Source organism: Diadema antillarum, unplaced genomic scaffold (genome assembly GCF_040938485.1).
Source record: "Diadema antillarum isolate AM-2024a unplaced genomic scaffold, OU_Dant_1.0 seq00000981_RagTag, whole genome shotgun sequence".
Classification (NCBI taxonomy): domain Eukaryota; kingdom Metazoa; phylum Echinodermata; class Echinoidea; order Diadematoida; family Diadematidae; genus Diadema; species Diadema antillarum.
The window spans coordinates 376,335-383,533 of NW_027271821.1; the positions used below are offsets into that span (position 1 = coordinate 376,335).

General features: G+C 36.0%; 1 protein-coding gene across 1 annotated transcript in view; it reads right to left on the reverse strand.

The window, feature by feature from the left end:
• LOC139742134 (uncharacterized) overlaps positions 1-3,859 on the reverse strand; it is a 33,791-nt gene extending 29,932 nt beyond the window's left edge. Inside the window, exon 1 of the mRNA XM_071652702.1 lies at positions 3,639-3,859. The gene's annotated coding sequence lies outside the window, so the exon portion shown is untranslated. The remainder of the gene's footprint in view (positions 1-3,638) is intronic.
• Between the last annotated feature and the right edge of the window lie 3,340 nt (positions 3,860-7,199).

Genomic DNA, 7,199 nt, shown 5'->3' on the forward strand with positions numbered 1-7,199 from the left:
TGTCTGACTGGTTCTGTTAATGATACACTTAAAGACAAATATCAAAGCTGTCGATATAAGTATAGAAACTACATATATATTAGTACTGTTTGCATTCAAGAATTACTCCTTTTTTAAAGATTTTATGCACAGGTCACAGAGTAAATTCAGATTGTCCTGATATGCACAGTGAACATGGATAATAAATGATAAAAAACTATGCTCTCAACTGATAACTCATTAACACAAACCATCCATGTGCATTCACTTTGGTGAGCGGAAATGTATTTCACAGGTAAGTGATTTGCTGCTAGGCAGGGCCAAACAAAGAAAGAAAAGCAAAAACTATGTACATAAGTATGTGTATATTGTGAAGTGATCTCCATGTTGGAAGTGTGTTCTTCACTGCATACGAGTTAGTCAAGCAATTCACTCAATAAATTCTCTTACAACACAGATGCAGTGGCTGAATGAATATGAATTCAAAATCTGTTTGCCAGAAAGAAATCATGCATTGCAACCTGTGCATGGACTCACAGCAATAACACCTATGAAGTCCTTTTTACAGGCTTGTGGGGTTTTATCCTTTACTGACTCCTTCAAACCCAACAATACAATCTGAGGAATAAACTATCATTTTCAATATTTTGTCAAAAAGGCAATGCAAAAACAGGAAGAAAGAATTCAAGTGACTTTAGTAGTGTAAGGCTACTTCCTGTGCGTTGGGCTCTTCTTCTTTTTTTCAGCTACTTAGTGATGCCTGATGTTGAGTACAGTGTAGTTGCAAATATTTAGGATCACATCTCACAATATCCACACAAATTTTCAAGTGAGTCCAACCCTACTCAAGTTCAAGTCGTATTAATGTCCTTTTCTAGTCCTATTAAAGTGAGTTACACTTACAGTACAGTTCCACACCATGCTCATGCAGGCTCCCATAAATTTTCAGAGGGACTTATTCAATCAAACAGACAGAATAATGATAGAGGTGTTAACAATCAAGTTTAGAAAAGAAAAATAGAGATGAATATTATGGAAGTATCAAGTTTTACATGATTTCACATAACAGTGCTATTAATCCTCTGTGTGCCTTAAGTGCATGATGGGCACATAGCATTGTACACACTGTCCAAAGTCCCTGGCATGGAAAGGGTTAACTAGTAGCAAACACATAGCAGGCCCTTTGCAACTTAGACAAGGTGATGATATCCTGGCCTCACAGGTCTCCTACTGACCAACACACAGCTCTTAATTTCCTTTTAGAAATGAAATTTAAAAGGACACAAAATTCTTCTCATCAAATTTTTGCCCCTTTTGTGATCATCTATTCCTAACGATGCTGACGCGCAGGGATGAAGGGTTTGCGATCACTATAATTCTATAAAATAAAAAAAACAAACAAACAAACAAACAAAACATGACTGGTAAGATACATTTGTGTACAAACCTGAGGGAGGGTGGTGCTGATTTAATACACATACTTGTGGTTGTGACCAATATCATTACTGGGTGACAACATATGAAACTTTACAATTCCATGAATTTCTTATGAATTCTATTTAAATGCATTAATCCTATTTACCCAAGTTTCTACATTTCTACTCATCTGATTTCACACTGCTCATATAGGTTGATGAAAACAGGGTGAGAAATTGTACTTTAAATGTTATATGAAACAACAAATTGAATGACAAATCTAAATACCATACATCCAAAAATAAGTGATGGTCTGTTGCACATCTCAACTGTGCAATTCACTTTGATGTTGTGTGGACATACCGTTATCTCCGTTTTATATTACTCTTCCTATGTGCTGCCCCTATAGATACCTTTTATGTATCAGGTACTTTCTTATTGTAAGCTGTGCTCTTTATCATAAATTAGCATGAAATGCATCTTCAGCTGTGAAAAGAAATGATAAAACTGAACTGAACTGATCTGAAAATAAAATAATGCAGTAGAGACAAAATATGGCACTAGCTTCACAATGACCCTTAGCAAATGCCTTTACTTTCCTGTGTATCTATATAGAATGTTAAAATCCACAAATTACCCTTTAATATTAATAATACTAATATTTTCTTCTTCCCTGAATGCAAAAATATTAGAAGAACACTTCACTGAAGTTAAAAGAAAATCAGATAAACCCATTCATTTAGTATGAAGTTTGATCTAATTCAATGCATCACTGGATTAGAGGGCTACAACACTAGTGGAACGATATAAAAGAAAATGTAGGGAGAATTCTTACATTTTCATATATATATCTTTATCATTATCATAAAACACTTGCCTCAATATGCTTCACCTCCTTGCAGGAAGCAAGAGGAACACAATTTCCCTTTACTTTGGTAACAAGCCCAGGCAGTGTGTACCTTGTATTTTTTTTAAAGAAGATATTTTGTGGAATCTTCTAAATATTTTTCTTTATACTGCTCCACTTTATATACAATCACAAATTGTTGTGGATTGCTTATCCAGCAATGATGGTATATGGCTCTAAGTGAAACTATATTTCATAACTTTTGAACGGATCATCAGATTTCCTCCAACTTCGCAGTATACACATTTTATTGATATTTCTGCATTCACTAAAATTCCATATATTTGGTAAAATTCTTTTTATTTATTCAGAAATGGGGAAACTTACGCAAATTGTGTGTATGCATGGCACTGCACTATACCTCTGATTTTAAAAAAGATGGTGCAAGTCACGGGCAAAATGCTATTTCACAAGTACTATCAAGTATCACAAGCACATTAGATGGAAAATACCTGAATGTTTAAAAGATGCATAGAGTAAAGTTACTTCAGATGAACATATAAATAGATACTCAGATCCGGATATATAGATAGATAGACAAATTGATTTAAAAGGATAGATAGTGATAAAATGCATGTAATCAGAAATAGGTAGGTATAAAAATATGTAGGGCCTACGGTAGTAGGTATAGAATCTGTAGTTAGATGGATAGATGCAGATATATATAGAGACACACAATGACATAAATATACATATAGATGAACATCGATAAATGAATAGATGGATAGACAGAAAGGTCGTCTACAGAGGAGAGAGAGAGAGAAAGAGAAGAGGGAACGAGGGTGTATAGAAACCATTTTTGCAAAATATTAAACATACAGGAATGTTTTGTTAGTCACACAGAATGAACTGCTGCACTTTGACAGCATACAGCAAACTACAAACGATCTCTTTGTTATAAAGAATTTGGACAACAATTCAGGACCCATGTACACCCACACACGTACAGGAAATAACAAGGGCAAATTGTATCTCATACTACCGACGCGCTTTTCAAGCAGCCCTACATTCATTCCTGCATATCCCATCACGGCAACGGAAGGCTATACTCTTGATTCTGTTTGAAATCATAGGGAATTTCTAAACACTTATACGTGATCAAAATATTCTATTTCGATAAAAATTGTATCACATGCAAACACTAAATATATGCGAGTGATGTACATGTACAACATTTAAGACATACTAGTACATGATTGTATACAAAGGACATCTCATACCATCGCAATTGTGCTCCATATAAAAAAGATAAACATGATAGACGTTAAAAGTAACTCAGACAGTAGGGAGAGGAGTTTTGCAGATGAAGAAGTCACACTGCACTTGCACTGCGTACCTTGATTTCATTCCGCTCCTTTCATCGTTCAAAATATGGCGAGACATTCGTCGCATTGGACGATCTGATTCTTCAATCATTATCCAAGTGTTCCACGATTCCAAAATAAGAGTCCAGCTTGAGGTGGCTAGTCGAGAGACAAATAGGACGTGCCCAAGCAGGAGCCTGTACAGGCAGATCAGCTAAGTCGCCATGACACTTCATCATCTGCGCGACAAAATCTGTTGTTCGTCAATATGGAGGAGGAATCGTTCTTGTAAACATCCACTATCCAATGTGTCCTGCTGCGAGCGTGCTCCAGTGCGTACAGCTATAGCTCGCCGTAAAATTAACGAGATGAAAATATGCGGTCATTTCGTTAGCAACGTCATACGCGGTTCCCTCGCTACCGTCTTGGTAACCTCACTCATTATCATAATGTATTTCTTCGGCCGCTCTCTTCTCGCGCGAGACGTCGCGCTGCTCGTCTGCTCCGCTGTCAGTGCTCCATGCTGGGACACAGTCAGTGACAGTAATCCAAGGAGATAGACAATAATGAGACTTGAAGCATCATTGTGCTTTCTATTACAACGCCATATTGAGGACTAGGACAGTACACCATGCACAGCATAACTTATCAAGATTAGCGTTCCACTCTATGCTTATGAACCGTCCTGTTAACAGGATCATCATCCTATAATCACGATAATCCTACCGACATTGGCTGTGTTGCCTGTAATACAGGAAGAGTTAAGAGGACTTAGAACAACTATTATACAATAAAAAAAATCATTGAAGGTTTTATTTTTGGTCAGCAAAACAAAACAAAACGAAAAACAACAACACACACACAAACAACCAAAGGGAAAAAAAAGTGAAACACAGAACACAAAACTCACCACAAAACAAACACACGCATGAATACCAACAAAAAGAAAACAAACGGACAACAAATACATCAGCTTCGAAACTATATGTTTCGCGTTATATATGGTTTTCGAGGTGCGCTTTCTGACGGTTTCTACGTTGAATCACCTTTGTATGCAAGCTAATATGCTCAAAACCAATTAAAGAAAATCAAACATAATCCATTTTCCTAAAACAAAATTTGATGTAAAAAGAATTCGGTTTTTTAATTGATTTTTATGTTTCAACATTCAAACGTGTATAAAGAATTCGAGTCTTGTATGCCACATGACTCAGGGTGCATGAACAAACATTGTGATGATGGATGGGTCTACGACAATTTATCAAGAAGTGGCGTTATATAGAATATTGATGTCTGTATCGAATCAAGGTTATTCAAGAGATGGAGTCACGACAGTCCTATTCTCTTCGGTCCCATGTTAGATGCCCCCTCCTGAAAATATTGGAAATAATAAGTCGGATCTGCCTCACACATAAGAAAACAACAAATTTATGTCTCATTGCATGATAACCAGGTACTTTCTAAGCATGCTAAGAAAGAGAATATGTTTTATGATGATCATTTCTTTCGCGGCATCCCTACTTAGAAAAAATGAGCGGTACTTATATAGTAAAGACAGTGGGATGCGCGAATAGAAATTGCGCAGGCATTGTCGGATGTCTTGACAGGACTATGCGCCCATGATAAGAAGAAGAAGAAGAAGAAGAAGAAGAAGAAGAAGAAGAAGAAGAAGAAGAAGAAGAAGAAGAAGAAGAAGAAGAAGAAGATGATGATGATGATGATGATGATGATGATGATGATAATGATGATTTACTCGGCTGGCAGTCTGGCCATGAATCTGACATATTGATTTATAAAGAACTGCACTTGACGATTATACCATATCAGTTCCATTTGTCGGTATTAATTGAAAATTTGACAAAATTGGGGTTCCAGGAGAGTACAATTTACACTTCCACAACATACAGCTCAGATTTACACATTTGCATACGTTGTTTATGGACGGAATGACTTTTCTTTATATGCTTTATCATGTGATGAAGTTTCATTTCATTTTATGAATAAACAAGCAACGTATATATCCGACATTGTGTTACATAATAACATATAGCGTTCAAAATGAATCTTCAGATTACTCAACATCGATGGCGTAGCAAACGCCAAGATCAAATGCAGCGGTGGAGTCCTATTGAGCATCCACGGAAAACCGACAGCTGTTTAAATAATCATAGGCGATTGAATTAAATCTCTTGTGCCTCCTTGATCGAATACGACAATCAATGTTTAGCAGTCTGTGATTCGCTACAACATCAACATTTCGATACCCAATCCCCATTGGCCCACCCCGCCTGCCATCCATACACCTTCTTTAGAACGCCAAGTGAGTCAGTGTTCAATTTGATACAGTTACTATTGAATTATATTGACCCTAACCAGATTTAAAGTCACTCAGTAAAACACTAAAAAAGTATTGTGGATATGGGGCAAAAACATATTTTTAAAAGGGAAGATATACATGGTTTCGCGCGTTTTGCAAAACAGTGATATAACTGGTCACGATCACATGATATAAATGTAAATAAAATTTATAGACGATAGATCTTTTTCCTCATAATATAGGCATTTCCCAAAGATGTTCACTCATTTTGCACTATTAGAATGTATACTTTCTTTTCATTACAGTAAACAAAGGTTAACCGTATATACTACAAATGTATTCTAAATTGTAACGACTTGGGAAGGATGGAAGTGAATTGTGCTAACGGTTCCAATCGCTCTATTAAATGACGAAAAAATAATCACTTTTAGATTTCTGTGTACAGATAAAGTAGATTGTGAGTTGATGACATTACTGCCTCCTACATGTATTTCCATTGTGACCGCTTTCATATATCGAGGCAAAATATGAGAAATTTATAATAAATAGTATGAGTGGCTACATATGTTCAAACTTGACAATAGAGAAGAAAATGGCAAGCATTTATTCACAAAACAAAACAAAAATCAAACATATGTCATTTCGGAAAAAAAAATATTCAGAAAAGTGTCCAAGCGATGATGTCTTACCTTGTTTTCCTTGTTTGTCTTTGAAAATGCGTTCTACGTGATTTGCGTTGAAATCTAAATCTCCCATCTCAACTAAAACTGTATCATCCCTTTAATGAGTGTGTTATATTGAAAAGAGTATGCCTCCGATCCTGAAAAGCTTCGGGACACATTTACAACATACATAGATGCACAGTGTCCACAGTGCCCATTATTGTTCCATTTTATACACATTACATGCATTGAAGTTCAGTCACCTTGTTGTTTCTTTTTCCTTTTAATAAAAAAGAATAGATCTAACAATTATATTCAGGTCACATTAATGATCTGACCTCGTTGATATCACACCTTGCCATTGTTAAAAGAATAATTTGGCATTCTTTGTGATGACGTCATTTGCGTGGGATCTTTCCATGCTCTTTCGCCTCATACAACAGACATATTGATGGTCATTTTGCTACACTATCTTACATATTGATTATTGGAAACATTATGATCGTCAGTAGCAGGTGTTTACTTCCCTTTTCTAGCATGGATTCTCTCACAATGTGAACAAGAAGAATAAACCTCACTTTTATCACGCAACAATATAGGCTGTTGGCGTCAAT